The 17916-nt window shown below is 46.6% G+C and overlaps 1 pseudogene; it reads right to left on the reverse strand.

Moving 5' to 3' along the window:
- LOC123346808 overlaps positions 1 to 6461 on the reverse strand; it is a 32092-nt pseudogene extending 25631 nt beyond the window's left edge.
- Between the last annotated feature and the right edge of the window lie 11455 nt (positions 6462 to 17916).

Raw genomic sequence — 17916 nt, forward strand, 5'->3', positions numbered from 1 at the left:
CTGCATTTCCCACTCACAGAAAGCCAGGCGGGGGGACATCCAGTGTGACAGGTGCCTGCTTGTGGAATCTCTCAGGAAGCAGGTGGGAGAGCTACAGGAGAAAATGGCCAGGCTGAGGAGTATCCATGAACACAAGGAATTAATTGACAGTATTCATATGGAGACTTCCAGGGCTGAGGATGCCATCCAGCTACAGACAGCTGCTGGCACACCACCAAGGTAGGAGGATATGGCTCTGTCACAGGGAGGACACTGGTGGCTGGTTACTTCTGGCAGCAGGCAGTGCTCCACCCCTACTCCCAACCCACCCACCATGGTGATGGAGAACCGTTATGCTGCCCTGACAACGAGCTATGATGAATCACCCCCAAAGGCTGAAAAGGAAGCCATGTACCCCCAAGGCTGGGAGGATCACAGCCACCATTCCCAGGAGGAAACGTAGGGTAGTGGTGGTTGGTGACCCTCTTCTGAGGGGGACAGAGGCACCCATCTGTCACCCTGACATGGCATCCCAGAAAGTATTCTGCCTGCCAGGGGCCCGTATCCAAGATGTTACAGAGGGATTGTCAAGGATCATCTGGCCCTCTGACTACTACCCCATGCTACTCAGCCATGTGGGCACTAATGATACTTCTGATCTGCTGAGGGTCATACCTTGCAGGGACTACAGGGCTCTGGGAGTAAGGGTGAGGGAGGTGGGAGCGCAGGTGGTGTTTTCTTCAGTCCTTCCAGTCAAGAGTAGGAGCCCAGACAGAGACAGAGGCATCCTGGAGGTGAATGCCTGGCTGCGAAGATGGTGTCACCAGGAGGGCTTCGGCTTCCTTGACCACGGGATGCTGTCCCTGGAAGAAGCAGAGATGGGGTCCACCTATCAAGGAAGGGGAAAAGCATATTTGGATACAGACTGGCTCACCTAGTGAGGAGAGCTTTAAACTAGGTTCGAAGGGGGCAGGTGACCAAAGCCCACAGGTATGTCAAAAACATGGAGACCCGGGAGAAAGGTCGGAATCTGGGAGGAGCATGGGCTGTTAGAGCAGGGATAATGAAGAGACAAGACAGAACTGGGGGGCAGGGCAGGGGAATCAAATCAGTATCTTACATGTCTGTATACTAATGCAAGAAGTATGGGTAATAAGCAGGAAGAACTTGAAGTGCTAGTAAATAAACACAACTATGACATTGATGGCATCACAGAGATTTGGTGGGATAATACACGACTGGAATATTGGTATAGAAGGGTACAGGTTGCTCAGGAAGGACAGGCAGGGAAAAAAGGGAGGAAGTGTGGCCTTGTATATTAAAAATGTACATACCTGAACTGAGGTTGAGATGGAAAGAGGAGGCAGAGTTATTGAAAGTCTCTGGGTAAGGATAAAAGAGGTAAAAAACCAAGGGTGATGACATGGTTGAGGTCTACTACAGACCACCTAACCATGAAGAAGAGGTGAATGAGGCTTTTTTTAAAAAAACAACTAACAAAATCATCCAAAGCACACAACTTGGTGGTGATGGGGGACTTCAACTACCCAGACATCTGTTGGGAAAATAACACAGCAGAGCGCAGATTATCCAACAAGTTCTTGGAATGTATTGGAGACAATTTTTTTATTGGAGAGAATTTCAAAGTGGAAGGCGGCTTGGGTGAAAGTGATCATGAAATGATAGAGTTCTTGATTCCAAGGAATGGTAGGAGGGAGAACAGCACAATAAAGACAATGGATTTCAGGAAGGCAGACTTTAGCAAACTCAGGGAGTTGGTAGGCAAGATCCCATGGGAAGCCAGTCTAAGGGGAAAAACAATTGAAGACAATTGGCAGTTTTTCAAAGAGACATTATTAAGGGCGCAAGAGCAAACTATACCACTGCATAGGAAAGATAGGACATATGGCAAGAGACCACCCCAGCTTACCCAGGAGATCTTTTTGATTTTTAGATCATTGAAGAAGTCCTACAAAAAGTGGAAACTAGGTCAAATTACGAAGGATGAATATAAACAAATAACACAATAATGTAGGAACAAAATTAGTAAGGCCAAGGCACAAAACCAGATCCAAATAGCAGGGCCGTCCTATACGCAGCTCTATAGGGTACCTGAAAATTTGGGGCATTCCTGGGTCTTAGTGTCCAACCTCCCGCCTCTTCTTATCCCTGTTCTGACCCTTCCTGCAGGCTTGCACAGCAGTCTGCTATAGCCTGGTGAGTCTTCCTCTGGAGGGGATCCACTAACTTAAAAGTGAAAAAGCCTCCAGCCTGCCAGACCTATTAGCACAATACTAAAAAAATAGAACAGGAGCACTTGTGGCACCTTAGAGACTAACAAATTTATTTGACCATAAGCTTTCGTGGGCTACAGTCCACTTCTTCGGATGCAGTAGCCCACAAAACTTATGCTCAGATAAATTTGTTAGTCTCTAAGGTGCCACAAGTACTCCTGTTCTTTTTGCGGATACAGACTAACAGGGCTGCTGCTCTGAAACCTAGCACAACACTGAAACTGTTAAAGAGCCATTCAAGGGGTAATGAAGACATTTAACAGGCATTTGCCAACCCCCAGGTATCTACTGCCAGTTTCTGAATGTACTGACAAAAACAGTTGTGCAGGACTGGAATATTTACTCAGAACATGTTAGTCTACAGGATCTTCGTTTAAAATTTGCTTTAAAATATTTCATTAGTGAGTTGGTGAAGATAATATTACATCTCTAAAAAATCCTTGCATAGATTTTTAGATGAATAATCTGAGTATTCATCTTTAGCTGTAAATGCTTGGATATTCAAACATATAGTTTTTTAAATAAATCCACTCTTATATAAAATATATTTTTTAATTTTAATTATTATAGTACAAAAAACTTGCTTCCAAAGTCTTCCTGTCCTTTCTGTCCACCCCTGCCTCCCTCTGTTGAAGAAAGCCCCTACAGGGACAATATCCCTTTCCTGCCAGATAGCTGGACAAACGAGTTTCCCTTTCTTTACTTCTATCTGATGAACTAGTTTCGAGAGAACCCTCTAGCAAAATCAGTACCTTAGTCAGATATAAAATCCTTTGTTATGCCTAAAATCTTTCGAAACATTTTTTTAAAGTAGGTGAAATTTCATAAACATGTCTGCTGTTATGGACATTACACACAGTAAATTAGTGTTTCTCCTTTTCTAAAAGCAACGAACATCGCTATGAACACACTAAGCCTCTGTGACTGACTAATTTAAAATAATGTCTTTGTTTCAGTGAGTTAAATATGTAGTAATCTGGAATGAGTAGTTTATGAAGGCTTAAGAGTACATTTAAAATATAAAATCAGCTTAAACAGAGAAGAGCTGCATCATGTATTCCATAATATTTCATGCTGTATTCAGCAGGACAGCTGACTTTCCCTTACTACAAAGTTTTTGCAAATCTCTGACAAACTTCAGGGTGTATCAAAAAACCTGTGACTGAGATTTTTATTCCCAAGTTTAGTGCTTTTAATTAGGTACCTTCTGCATGTCCAGTCTTCACCTTCTGGCATGCAGTGGAAAACATGCTCCATTTTCTTTAGAAAGAAATTGCAGAAGAGTGGGGTTTTTTAAAATGTCATTTGCCTCATTTGGGTTCAGGGATTTGGCTGGAAGGGGGTGATCAGGGAGGGAGAGGGGGAGGGAAGAGAAGAGGGAGACAGGGGGGAGAGGGTGGATCCTGGGGCAAAGCAGGGGTGGAGTATGGGCAGGGCCACAGGTGGGCAGGGGAGCTGACCTCCCCAAGCGGCAGCTTCACCCATGGCCCATCACAGCAGGTAAGAGCGGACTGCCTCCCGCACACCCAGCATGCACTGCAGTCTCCTTAGGCAGGGGCTGTATTCACAGAGGGGAATGTGTCAGCATCGTGCATTCTGCGTGAGGGAGAGGATATGGGGGTCTCTGCGGGGGACTATGACTCTCTGCTGTCATGAGGTGGGTCTGGCGGCTCGGTATCCTTTGCTGCCTCCTCCCCCCTCCCTCCTGGGCATAGGGGCACCAGTTTAATAATATTGACTGAGTAGGTCCCATAAATCCTAAAGGACGGCCCTGCAAACTAGCTGGAGACATAAAGGGTAACAAGAAAACATTCTACAAATATATTAGAAGCAAGAGGAAGAACAAGGACAGGGTAGGCCCCTTACTCAACACGGGGGTGGGGGAACAATAACAGAAAATGTGGAAATGGCAGAGGTGCTTAATGACTTCTTTGTTTTGGTTTTCACCAAGAAGGTTGGTGGTGACTGGACGTCTAACAAAGTGAATGCCAGTGAAAATGAGGTGGGATAAGAGGCAAAATAGGGAAAGAAGTAAATAGGATGAAATTCAATAAGGACAAATGCAAAGTACTCCACTTAGGAAAGAACAATCAGTTGCACACATACAAAATGGGAAATGTGACTGCCTAGGAAGAAGTGCTGCAGAAAGGGATCTAGGGGTCATAGTGGATCACAAACTAAATAGGAGTCAACTGTGTAACATTGCTGCAAAAAAAAAAAAAAGAGAATGTCATTCTGGGCTGTATTAGCAGGAGTGTTGTAAGAAGACATGAGAAGTAATTCTTCAGCTCTACTCTGTGCTGATTAGGCCTCAACCGGAGTATTGTGTCCAGTTCTGGGTGCCACATTTCAGGAAGGGTGAGGAGAAATAGGAGAAAGTCCAGAGAAGAGCAACAAAAATGATTAAAGGTCTAGAAAACATGACCTCTGAGGGAAGATTCTAAAAATTGGGTTTGTTTAGTCCGGGGGAAAAAAAGACAGAGGGGACATGATAACAGTTTTCAAGTACATAAAAGGTTGTTACAAGGAGGAGGAAGAATTGTTCTTCTTAACCTCTGAGGATAGGACAAGAAGCAATGGGCTTAAATTGCAGCAAGGGCTGTTTAGGTTGGACATTAGGAAAAAATTCCTGACTGTCAGGGTGGTTAAGCACTGGAATAAATTGCTGAGGGAGGCTGTGGAATCTCCATCATTGGAGATTTTTAAGAGCTGGTTAGACCAGTGGGGGGAAACCTGCAGCCAGTCAGGGAATCCGCTAGCAAGCGGCTAGAACGTTTATTTACATTTGCACGGCCACCTGCAGCTCCCAGTGGCCGTGGTTCAAAAATGTTTAAACAAAAATTATTTTTCATTAGAAAATGACTTTTAGAAAAAACATTAAAAATGAATGTTCCTATTATTGGAACGTTTCTAATTTTTCAATGAAATGATGCTAATTGGGAATATATAGTTCAAATTGATTCAAAATAGGAATTCTAATCAAATTGAATCAAAATATTTTATTGACCCCTCCCCTAGTCTTCCTAAAAGAAGAATAACAATGATTGAAAACAGAAAATAATTTTGTTTTAATAATTTGATTAAAAATGAAAGTCTATACAATATTTCAAACAAAATAAAAGTGAATTATTGTTATAAAATAGCAAAGAGTCCTGTGGCACCTTATAGACTAACAGATGTATTGGAGCATGAGCTTTCGTGAGTGAATACGCACTCTTTCCTGCTTTTACAGATCCAGATCCTCAGATAATTGTTATAAAATAGTATTTAAAAATTTTTTTACTATCTTTAGTCCTATAAATTTCCTCAGGAAATCTCCTCTCCAATGACTGTTCACACAGTAGGAGATGACCTATCAACCAATGTATAAATATGCCTCTTTTTAAATTATGTCATGAAACCCCTATTCAGCAGTGCACTTGAGCTCATGATCTGCTTTAGGCACACGCTTAATTCCTCTTCATTTCAGGAAAACAGGATGCAATTTTCTGTTTTGACTGATTGTGGAAAGAATTTTCCTTTTTTTTCCCCTTGAAAGTATCAGAAACAAAAGGATTCAGCCCCACAGTCAGAGGTAGAAAACTGTGCCGTTAACAGGCTGAAAGACGGAACCGCCGGGAGTGGCACAGTAGATCTCGCCCAGTATTCTCAATACAGGAAGTTATTTGTTACAAATCTCCCTGGGACCTCACTGAGAACAAGATCGGGCCGAGTGTTCTTGAATAAAACAAAAGAAACAAATGACTAATGCAACATGCCGCACAAATCTCGAGTTACGCTGCTAGGACAATACTCTGAAAAGCACCGGAATGTAAATCATTGTGAATGTCCTTGTAATGTGGTGTTTCCATATTTGTTTCCATAAAACAAATGACACGGGATTATTTAATCTTCGTGTTATTAACAATCTGGCCAGGCAATAAGCAGCACACATAAGGGGATATAAGGGATCATTCTGAAGAAAATTAACCTACCTGATTGGTCCTTGGGAGAAGTTTTACAATCTCCAGGGTGTGATCAAACTCCATCCGTTTTGTTGCGATGATTTACATTGTGACTCTTTCAGTTTATCCCATTGCAGGACTAATTCCCTGGCGAGCAGATCGCTGTGGTTTTCCCAGCTTTCCCTCGCCCTTTGGAAGGGATCGTTGTGTTCCAAGCAGAGACCCGGGCTCCCTCTCGCAGCGCTGCCCGGGATGGAAAGCGAAAGTAAAGTCACACCGGCGGTCATGTGACCAGGCTGGCGTTTTCTCTTAAAGAAACAGGCGCAGCCCGGCTGTGCTGGAGGGGGCCCTGCCAAGCCAGCTGACTCCAGCACCCAGGCGGCCCAAGACACCCAGACCCATGGCCGTTCTCTGCAATCCTCTGCCGAAGCTGGCTAGGGAGGGGGCTGCTTTAGTTCTTCCACCATGGCAGGACCCTGTCCCACACCCCTCAGGAGAACTAAGCTCAGCAGCCCCCCTTGCAGCGCACAAACCAGCAGCAGACAGAGCCCAGTGGGTCCCAGGTGGCAGAAGCAGCTGTGCTGTCTGCCTTGGTTCGTTAGTTTTGGCCATTCAATTTACTCTAGTCCACAGAAAAGCAGGAAGAACACTCGCTTCAATCGCATTCCGGAGTCAGATCACTTGGGACACCTGGTTTCTTGAGTCTGGTGGGACAGACACTTCCGGGGGGAACCAGCCTGGGGACAGCAAGAGGGGAAGGGATAAAATCAGGGAGGGCACTGGAGATGCCAAAGGGATGATTTGTGGAGGGAGGAGAGTGGGAGAGACACATGAAAATAAACGGGTGAGAAGTGAGGGTTAGAAAAATGATGGGTAGAAAAGGACAATATGAAAAAAAAGGGAGAAGGAAAGGGAACGTGAGTGAGATGAGATTTTTTTTTACATGTTACGGAAAGTAACTCATTAATTCTCTATATTAATTCCTGGATATTGGTGCTATTTTTGTGCCGTTGCAAAAACTGTTCTCACTAGAAATCTCCTTGCCATACTCTGTGGTTATTAAAGTTCCTTCTCTGCTCCTTTTACTTTCCAGTTACTTACTGGAAATAAAAGATCAAAAACAATTCTTCTTGTTTTTCCACTTTATTGTCCCAGCTGCAGTTGTTGTGGGCAGAGTCATGGGATTTGCTTCCTGACTTGGTCCTGTCGTTCCCCCCCACCCCCTCCCATGCACACACACAGGGAATATTGTGCCCCTAGGAGGAGAGTTTGGGTTTTCCTGTGATGTGTCACTCTCCAGCCTGTGCTCTGTCTCTGTCCTGTACACACCCATGTCAATCAGGAATTGCTCAGCTGTGCTCTGCGGAGAGGTGACTGGTTGCACAGGGTGCAATCCATGAAGGGACTCAGGTGTTGCAAAGCTGAGTGTCACTGGGCCTAATTTTTAGGCAGCTAGAAAATCCCAGGAACAGGACAGTGACCCCAAAGCTGAGTCAGGTGCCTAAACTCCCTAGACAATGCATGGGCGAGACAGGCACCTTACAGTGTGATTCACAAAAGCCAGCTTCCCACACACACGCTGTCCTGGGCCATTGGGCCTCAGCGCTGACCTGGGATGGATCCCTCTCTAAAGGGGAGAGAGAAGCTCAATCTGTACGGTCCATTGAGTCCCTGACCTCTCTGCTGAGCATCACATGGAGGGGCACGATCAGTGCAGACTTTGCTGGTTACCTCAGTGTGTGATGGAGATGCCTACACCCTGGGAACCAGGCTGGGATCCCAGCACATTTCACACAGCCCCCCTGAGCAGCTTCCCAATGGACTTTCAGCCACTGCCCCCTTGGACAGGATGTGGGTTATTAAACTGAAACAAATCAGCCAGAAAAAAAGCATCTTTACTTGGTCTCAACCCCAGGCAGGGCTGGCTCCAGACCCCAGCGTGCCAAGCGCGCTTTTAGTTCGGCATCCTGCGGGAGGGCGGCAGGCGGCTCCGGTGGACCTCCCGCAGGCATGCCTGCAGAGGGTCCGCTGGTCCCGCGGCTTCGGTGGAGCATCCGCAGGCACGTCTGCGGGAGGTCCACCGGAGGCGCGGGACCGGCGACCGCCAGAGCGCCCCTCCCCCCCCCAGTGGCGTGCCGCCCTGCTTGGGGCAGCGGAAATCCTAGAGCCGCCCCTGACCCCAAGGCTTTGACACTCACTTTGTTTCTCCTCAGAACAAGGGGTTTGGGATGGTGTGACACTCCGTACCTCAGAGCAGCACCCTGGCACCCCCATATGCACCACTGTGATATAATTATGATAGATTTTGTACAAAGCATGCCTTGTGAAGTATCACTTTAAAAGACTAGATCTGTTGAACATTAATATCCTGTTGGATAGTATGTGTTGTCATTGTAGGTAAAGTTATGAAGTATTGCTAGGTGTGTTACTGAAATATGCTGTGAGGTTGGAGACACCCACAAACAGCCTTCCGGGTACAACACTGGAGTAACCAGATGTGCTGAAGAGACATTAAGGGAAATCCATACTCCCAATGACCATCCCAGGAACTGTATACAATGGAGACTTTTCACAGAGGGAGCACATAGACCAGGGTGGCCAACTTGTGCCTGAGAAGGAGCCATAATTTGCCAATGTACATTGCCAAATAGCCACAGTATTATGTCAGCAGCCTCCATCAGCTCCCCCGCCCCACCTGCCAGCTGTCCTGGCCAATCAGTGCCTCCCCTCCCTCCCTGTGTCTCACACAGGATGCAGGAGGCTCTGGGGGGTGAGGAGAAGAGTGAGGATGCTGAAGGCTCGGGGAAGGGGGCGGGAAGGGACAGGGCCTTGGGGGAAGGGGTGAAGTGGGGGCAGGGCCTGCGGCAGAGGCAGGGGTTGAACAGTGAGCACTGGAAAGCTGGCACTTGTAGCTCCTGCCCCGGAGTCGATGTCTATGGAAGGAGCCATATGTTAATCTCTGAAGAGCTGCATGCGGCTCCGGAGATATAGGTTGGCCACCCCGATGTAGAGAGCGGAAGCTGCTTGACCCATGTCACAGCAAAAGATCTTTCCAGTAAGCTGGAAGAAATTATAAAAGGGGGACGTGACATCATCACTGAGCCTCACTCCTTCCACAACCCAACACCTGGGAACACATACAGAGGACAAAGACTTTGAACTAGAGAGGGAGTCCTGTGTATTGAGGAACTGTACTATCTACTGGGGTGAGACACTGCTTGATTCAAATCCTGTCTAGTTTATAGAACTCAGACGGTGAATTTATTTTATTTCTTAGGTAACCATCTTTGATCTCTATGCTTATTACTTATAATCACTTTAAATCAATCTGTAGTTAATAAACCCGTTTTATATTTTACCTAAAACAGTGTGTTTTGCTTGACGTGCTTGGGAATTCTCAGCTCAGGCACAAAGGCTGGTGCACGTCCTCTCCACATTGAGGGAGGGGCGGACTGGGTAATAACTTACATTGTTCAGGCTTCTGACCAGGGGAAGATGATACAGCTGTGGGGTGTAAGGCTGGGGAACTGGGGGGAATTGGCTGGAGCCTCCCTTTTGTTGGTTCATAAGTGGCTGGGAGAAACATTCATGTAACTCAGCTGGGTGTGTCCCTGCCTGTGTAAGTGCAGCAGCTGTCAGAGGTTTGCAGTTTGTCACAGAGTGACAGGGAGCCCAGGCTGGTGGGACAGAGGGCTCGTCAGTACCCCAGTTCCAGGTTGCAGCCCAGGAAGCTCCGTCACAGATGGCTGAATCTTTCCCGGGTGCTTTTCCAAAGGGATCCAGAGAGAACTAAGTCAGATGTGAGCAGAGCAAGGGAAAGGAGGGGAGGGGGGCAGTGAGGCCAGAAAGATGAGCCCAAGAAACTTCTCTTTACATATTGGTCTTAACAAATTTGTTTGGGCCTGCAGATCTACGTCTTGCTGCCCCACGGCTGTTCACGAGAACCATTTCCTGGTCTTTTTGAGGCCGTGTCTACACTAAATGGTTTTGTCCACATAAGGCAGCTTATTTTCACCTAACTGTGGAGGTGTACATGCTACAATGCTCCTCCTACCATTTCAACTCACATGCTACGCCGGCATAATAAACTTCCTGTTATATCCTTGGGGCAGCCGGTGTAGGAAGCAATCACTTGAGGCCAGAGAGCAGACAGCTAACCAAAACCTCCATTTTATTTACAGAGACAGAGAGCTCACTCAGCTGGTTGAAACCGGCTGAGCTATCCCTTAATAGTCTAACTCAGTTGCCATAGTAACAAAACCCATGACAACCAAATACACAACATATTCCTCCCCCCCCCAATAAGAACATCCCCTAAATAAAACACACACTAAACTAGAGAAGGAGGGTAGACAGCCTCCATTCCCGGCTAAACCCTGGGGATTATTTTGCCCCATAACCGTGGGTTCGCCCTAACTAAAGATCCAGCCGATGAGGAGGCCTTCTGTCTCTAGGTGGATTACGGCGAACTTCTGGTGTTGTTGCACCCGAAAGTACTAGGGGCTCAGGGTCCGCAGCACGAATAGGTGAGGAGGTGGTATCAGCTCGTGCTGGGCAAAGGGGTATCTCAGCTGCCGGCAGTAATGGAGGAGAACAGTCAGGAACAGGTGACTCATGATTCGGTGTCTCACCAGGTCCATAACTTGGGATAATACTGGGTCAACGCGGGTTGCCTTCTTTATCTGAGTAGCAGTGATGGGTGTATTCTCTACCTGTTCAAAGTAGAAGATTTCCTTTTGGGCACTATCTTGATGTTTGACCGGTAAAGGCAACCTTGAGAGGCCATCTGCATTGCCGTGCAGAGTGGATTTCCGATATTTGATGTCATATGTGTGTGCAGAAAGTATCAATGCCCAACGTTGCATACGACTAGCAGCTAATGGGGGAATGCCTGTGTAGGGTCCAAAAATTGATGTCAGAGGTCGATGGTCTGTAAGAAGAGTAAACTTTCGCCCAAACAGGTACTGATGAAACTTCCTAATTCCAAAAACAATTCCTAATGCCTCACGTTCGATTTGGGTGTAGTTAGTTTCTGCTTTGCTTAGAGTGCGTGAAGCAAAAGCAATAGGTCTTTCTTCTCCCGAAGACATAATGTGTGACACGACCGCTCCCACTCCATAAGGGGAAGCATCGCAGGCCAATTGCAGGGGTAAGGATGGATCAAAGTGCGTTAGAACTTCAGAATTTAACAATGCATCCTTAGCTTTGTTAAATGCAACATCACAGGCTTCAGTCCACTTCCAGGCCTTGTTCTGCCCAAGGAGCTCATGAAGTGGTTTTAGCAGTGTGGCTAACTGTGAGATGAACTTTCCATAATAGTTCAGTAGTCCTAGAAATGAGCGCAGCTGGCTTACATTTCGAGGTGGGGGAGCCTCCACAATAGCTTTAACTTTTGCAGGGGCCTTATGAAGACCTGCAGTATCGATGATGTGTCCCAAATATTCAACAGAGGGCTTGAAGAATTCACACTTGTCTTTGCGAACTCGTAGGCCATACTCTTCCAGTCTTTGTAGGGTCGCCTCTAAATTCTTTAAGTGATCCTCTTCATTTCTTCCAGTGACCAGGATATCATCCAGATAGCACTGAACTCCTGACAAGCCACACAAGATCTGGTCCATAGCCCTCTGGAACAGGGCGGGAGCCGATGTGATTCCGAAGGGTAGGCGACAGTATCGATAAAGCCCCTTATGAGTCACAATAGTCAACAGCTTTTGGGACTTTTCATCGACGTGCATCTGTAAATATGCTTGACTCAGATCAATCTTACTGAACTTTTGTCCCCCAGCCAGGCCTGCGAAGAGGTCATCGATGCGGGGAAGTGGGTATTGCTCTGCACACAACACTGGGTTGACAGTGACTTTAAAATCACCGCAAATCCGGAGAGAGCCATCTTTCTTCACTATTGGAATGATAGGAGTGGCCCATGAGCTATGGGTAACTGGTATTAGGACTCCATTGGTGACCAGGCGCTCCAGGTCTGCTTCAACTTTTGGCCTGATGGCATATGGCACAGTTCGGGCTTTCAGATATTTTGGTGGACTGCCAGGTTTAATGTTCAATGTCACAGTGATTCCCTTCATACTTCCCAAATCATCTCCAAAAACAGCAGCACGTTTCCTTAGTATAGGGGTTAGACTGGTTTCTTCTTTAGTCATCCGGTGCACTTCTGCCCAGTTCAGCTGAATCTCCCCAAGCCAAGACCTACCCATTAAGGCTGGGTAGTTACCTTTCACCACAAACAGTGGCAATTTAGCTGCCTGTCCATTGAGCTCCACCTTAACATCAATAGTGCCCAACATGGGCACAGCTTCACCTGTATACGTCTTCAGAACAGTTTTTGTTGCCTTAAGCGGAAGATGCTGTAGCTTTTCCTTATACACAGTCTCAGGAACCAGCGAGACAGCTGCACCGGTGTCTAGTTCCATGCGTATAGGTTTGCCCTCCAATAAGGGGGTTACCCAGTAGTCATGTGAGCCCGCTGCCAAAGACAAAACATGCAGTGGCACTTCCTCTTGTGATGAGGTGTCTCCTTGATCATCCTGGGTCTGCTCTAGAGTATGCAAGGTTCCTCTTTTTGTCGGCCAGACCACAGGCCTCTTTTTCTTTTGTTTACAGGCATACTCAATGTGTCCCTTTTTGCCACAGTGTCGACACACCAGGTCCTTACACCAGCATTCTGATGCCTGGTGACCCAGCTTACCACAGCGGTAACATTCTTGACTCTGCACAGTTTTGTGGGTCAGTTCTTGTGACACTTTTTGCACCCTAGGGGGTGCACCGATGTATTGTGCCTCCCTTGTAGCCAGTTCCATGGAGACAGCAATATCAACAGCCTTCTGTAAGGTAAGCTGAGCCTCTGTCAGTAGACGCTTCCGTATAGCTTCACTGTACAGGCCACACACTAACCTGTCACGCAGGGCATCATTTAACATTTCTTTAAATTCACAGTGTTCTGCTAGCTTTTTTAGAATGGCTACAAATTGTACAACTGTTTCACCTTCCTTTTGGTCTCTTTTGTGGAACCTATATCTTTCAGCAATTACCAGTGGTTTTGGGGAGAAATGAGACCCCAGGATTTCCACAATGTCACTGTAAGATTTAGTCTCAGGCTTAACAGGGTGCAGTAAGCTGCATAGCAGAGAGTAGGTTTTAGCCCCTACAACAGTTAAGAATATTGGCACCTTCTTCGCTTCTGTAATGTCATTTGCAATACCAAAAAGCTCAAAACGCTCAGTATACACATGCCACTGCTCTGTATTCTCATCAAAAGGCTCCAGGGGCCTGGTCAGAGTAGCCATGATTTTAGTTTCACTTTCACAGTCAGTGCAAACAAGCAGCTTTTTTTGTTTGTTTGTTCTTTACCTTAACTTCTACTTCCTTCTGTTACTGGAGCAGCACCGGAATCCCACCCTCGTCACCAGTGTTATATCCTTGGGGCAGCCGGTGTAGGAAGCAATCACTTGAGGCCAGAGAGCAGACAGCTAACCAAAACCTCCATTTTATTTACAGAGACAGAGAGCTCACTCAGCCGGTTGAAACCGGCTGAGCTATCCCTTAATAGTCTAACTCAGTTGCCATAGTAACAAAACCCATGACAACCAAATACACAACACTTCCCTTGATGAGAGGTGTGGAGCTTAGGGTGACGTATTTAGAGCGACAGTGTCAGTGTAAACACTGCATTGCTTACATCTCCCTAAGTGACCTCCAGAAGGTGTCTCACAGTGCCCACCGTGACTGCTCTGATCACCGTTTTCAATTCCGCTGCCCTGCAGCCAGGTACACAGGTGAAAGCCCCTCCCCTGTTAAAGCCCTGGGAAGCTTTGAACTTGCTCTTCCTGTGTGCTCAGTGTGGAGAGCTCACATAGCAACTGTCCAGCTGAACATGCTGGCTCCACTCAGCAAACAGGCTCCTGCCTGGAGTATACGGGAGGTGGTGGATCTTGAGTTAAAAGAGGCCCCAACACTCTTCTGGACAAACCAAATGGGGACTCCAGGTGCAGACTCTGCCCAGTGACTGGCTGCCTCACAGGGGAGGTGCTACTGGGATACTGAAGACAATACAGAGAAGACTTGGAGCCATGTGATGGTCTGGCAAAGGGCTCAAGCCCTAGAGATCCAGGACTTGGATAAAATGGTGATGTGAAATGTGGGGGGGTGGGAACTTCACCTGCAGAGAGACCTGGTCTGTCCTGGAAGGCAGAGCAGAGGAGTAGCCGGGGCTGGAGGACCTAAAAAACTTACCCCGACTACAGGAAACCCCCATTCCTGCTGGGGAGTGGGGAGACAGTCACCAGGCAGCTTCAGAGCAGTTACTTGTCTGCGCATGTCCTCTCCACTTCCCATGTAATGATCCTGCAGCCTTCAGCTATGAATGCAATGCATGCAGGTGTTGGGGACTTTAACCCCGACAGCGAAATTCGTTGTCTGATCACAGAGAGACAGGCAACACCAGCAAGGTCCGATCAAAAGCCTTTTATTGACAAGTGCACGCATCAATAAAGGGCAGCTCGTCTCCAGTGAGAACCAGCCAGCACTTTACAGCTTAGTATTAGCCTATATAGACAGTTTTATTACGTCATACATCACTCACTTGAGCAAAACCCACCCCCCTTTGTTTAACAACTTAAAACTAGACACTTTTAATATACACACATGCCTAGACTTTATGTCTACAACTTTAGATTATTAATTATATCTTAACAACACCCAAAAGTTAGAAATACAGGGGAGTTTTAAACAAACCTATAACTCAACCAGAGAGTTAGAATCTGAACCGTGGGATGCTAGAGTTTCTTATCAGTTCTTCAAACACTGTCCTTAGCACAGCTAATGGTATGCCAGGAATGCAATCCCTGGCTTATCTCAGGCTTATCTCACGTTTTCCAGGGCTCTGTAAAACAATGCTGCTTCTCAGTACTTTTCCACTCTGGGATTACCCAGAAACCTCTGTTAGCCTGACTTCAGTTAGGTTGGCATAACTGTTTTGCCTGCTATATTTTCATTCAGGCCTAACACAGGGAGTCAGCCACCTGCGTGCCTAGGGTCGTAGCAATGGCAGTGATGGCCTCTTTGCCCAAGAACACTGTCACATATGATGACATGAGGACAGGAGATAGTGGTGTGGAAAGGGTGATGACCCCAGGGGCATGGAGGGATATGTTGAGAGTAACAGAGACATCAAAGACATGGTGGAGGGTGTAAAGAAATCATGTTCCATGGGAATTAGAATGGTCTAATTCAGGGTCGGCAACTTTTCAGAAGTGCTGTGCCGAGTCTTCATGTATTCACTCTAATTTAAGGTTTCGTGTGCCAGTAATACATTTTTACATTTTTAGGTCTCTTTCTGTAAGTCTATAATATGTAACTAAACTATTGTTGTATGTAAAGTAAATAAGGTTTTTAAAATGTTTAAGAAGCTTCATTTAAAATTAAATTAAAATGCAGATCTTATCAGTTTAGTGTGATCCTTGCTTTTCCTTGCTGAGTTTTCCAAGATCTGGCATGTATTTGGATACTTTAAGCTGCACACATGCTTCTGAGTGATCAGTTGTTAACTGGCTCCAAGAGGGACAGAGGACAGATTTCATGTGTGACAATACCTGTTCACACAGGTATGTGGATCCAAATGCTGAAAGCACTACAAACGCAATTTTCTTCAAAGAGTTAAATTTCACTGGCAGGGACATCCAGCAAGTCAGAATAGAGGCCCCATGATCTCTCTCGGTAGCTTCAAGTGCACTCCACAGATCTCCAAACTGTGATGCCCACAATTCTGAGCTTTTCGTTTCAAAATCTTCAACACCCACCCACCAAAATAGAAATAAATCAAAGTCGCTTCCCTTGAATTTTTCAGGTTTAATTAGAAAAGAAAGCATTGGGCCAGATCGCTGGAAATCTTGAAATCTGTCAGAGAAGTCTGATTCCAGCTCTTGCATGTACCTTCTAATCTGAACGTCCAACGCAGTGCGCTGTTCCACACAGCGTGATAGTGATGTAAGCAGCAAATCAGGACTTAAAAATATCCCAGCACAGTGGTGCTGGAACAATTTTTAAGGTGAGGGTGCTGAACTGCACCCCCCCTTTGCCCCTGTCTGCAACCCTCATTGCCCCAGGCTGGGGCCAGTGGGCCACAGCTGGGGGTGGCTGCAGAGCCCCGGGCCAGTGGCTGGGACCCCAGGCTGGCAGCAGAACCCCACAGACCAGTGGCCGGGACCCGGGGCCAGCAGCGGGCTGAGCGGGGCTGGTGGATGGAACTCCAGCTGGCAGGGGACCGGTGGCTGAGACCCCAGGCTAGCAGCGGAGCCCCCGTGACCAGTAGCCAGGACCCGGGCAGTGTGACTGCCACTGAAAATCAGCTCGCCATATGCCATAGGTTGCCTACCCCTGGTTATGGCACTGGGCTAAGAATCAGGAGACCTGGGTTCTCATTCCACCCTGCAGGGTAAGTCAGCAATTCTTAGAACACAGACTGTAGATTAAAATAGGTTTGACTTCTTCAGGGACCGGGCTGGCTCCAGGGGTTTTGCCACCCCAAGCAGCCAAAAAAAAAAAAAAAGCCACGATTGTGATCGCGATCTGCGGCAATTCAGTGGGAGGTCCTTCGCTACGAGCGGGACTGAGGGACCCTCCGCTGAATTGCTGCCGAATACCTGAAAGTGCCACCCTGCTCCGGAGTGGCCGCCCCAAGCACCTCCTTGATAAGCTGGTGCCTGGAGCCGGCCCTATCAGGGACTGTCCAGAGCTCTAGCATTTGACGCCCTTTCAATTATCATGTGCTGGTTTAAGCAGTTTGTGTTTCCCCCGCTTGGTTTGGGTCCCTCTTAGATCTCCAAGGAGACCTTTGAGTGCTCTAGGTATCGTTCTCTGGTTTCATTGGAAAGACAGCAGAGAACCCAGGGAGTTACAGAAGGTTCTGGTCACCCTGCTGTCTCTGTCATATGCTTTGCAGGAGTTCATACAGGATCTCATGCCAGGCAAATGTCCTGCTTGGATTGCACTTAACTTTACAAACCCTGCAATGAAGTGGACCTGGATGGATGGCTGCCCATTAAATCAAACACTTTGCATCTTTCCCCATGTTAAATACACCTGAAGTGTTTTTAAACATTAGCCAAGCTAATTGTTTATCATTATCTGTATTCATTATTGCTGCACAATAAAGCCTCTGATCAGCTATAACAAGTGCTCATGTGAACTAATGGATGACATAGTGTGCAGCAACAACTTCTATTGCCTGTTGTGCTGGCCCAACAACGTGTATCACTGGCTCTGCACAGTGTATTTATGCAAGTTTTCAGTTGCGGAAGTTTGGCCTGTATTTATTTACTTCTGAAAAACACCAAAAGTTAGATTCTGACTGTGTGGAGATATCAGCTATTATAGAAACCACATTATAACACATTATAACACTTACTTTGCTTTACTATAGATGGGATTATAATAAAAATGTCATAGGAAAGATCCAAACGATAACTCCAGCCTGTGTCCTTGCACATAGGTTGTTAAACCCTGGGAATTGCGGGGAGCAGATTTAATCAGAACAGAAGTGATACCAGTATGTACTGACAGCTACAGATGATTTTTCAAAAGAGGTAGAAGAATTTCCACTTAGAACTATGAGAGCACATGAGAGGGAAAAGACGACATGTAAAATTATATATCAACATGGCTGTGCAGAGCAGATACTGGAAGATCTA

The sequence above is a fragment of the Mauremys mutica genome, chromosome 12 (genome assembly GCF_020497125.1).
Source record: "Mauremys mutica isolate MM-2020 ecotype Southern chromosome 12, ASM2049712v1, whole genome shotgun sequence".
Taxonomy (NCBI): Eukaryota; Metazoa; Chordata; order Testudines; family Geoemydidae; genus Mauremys; species Mauremys mutica.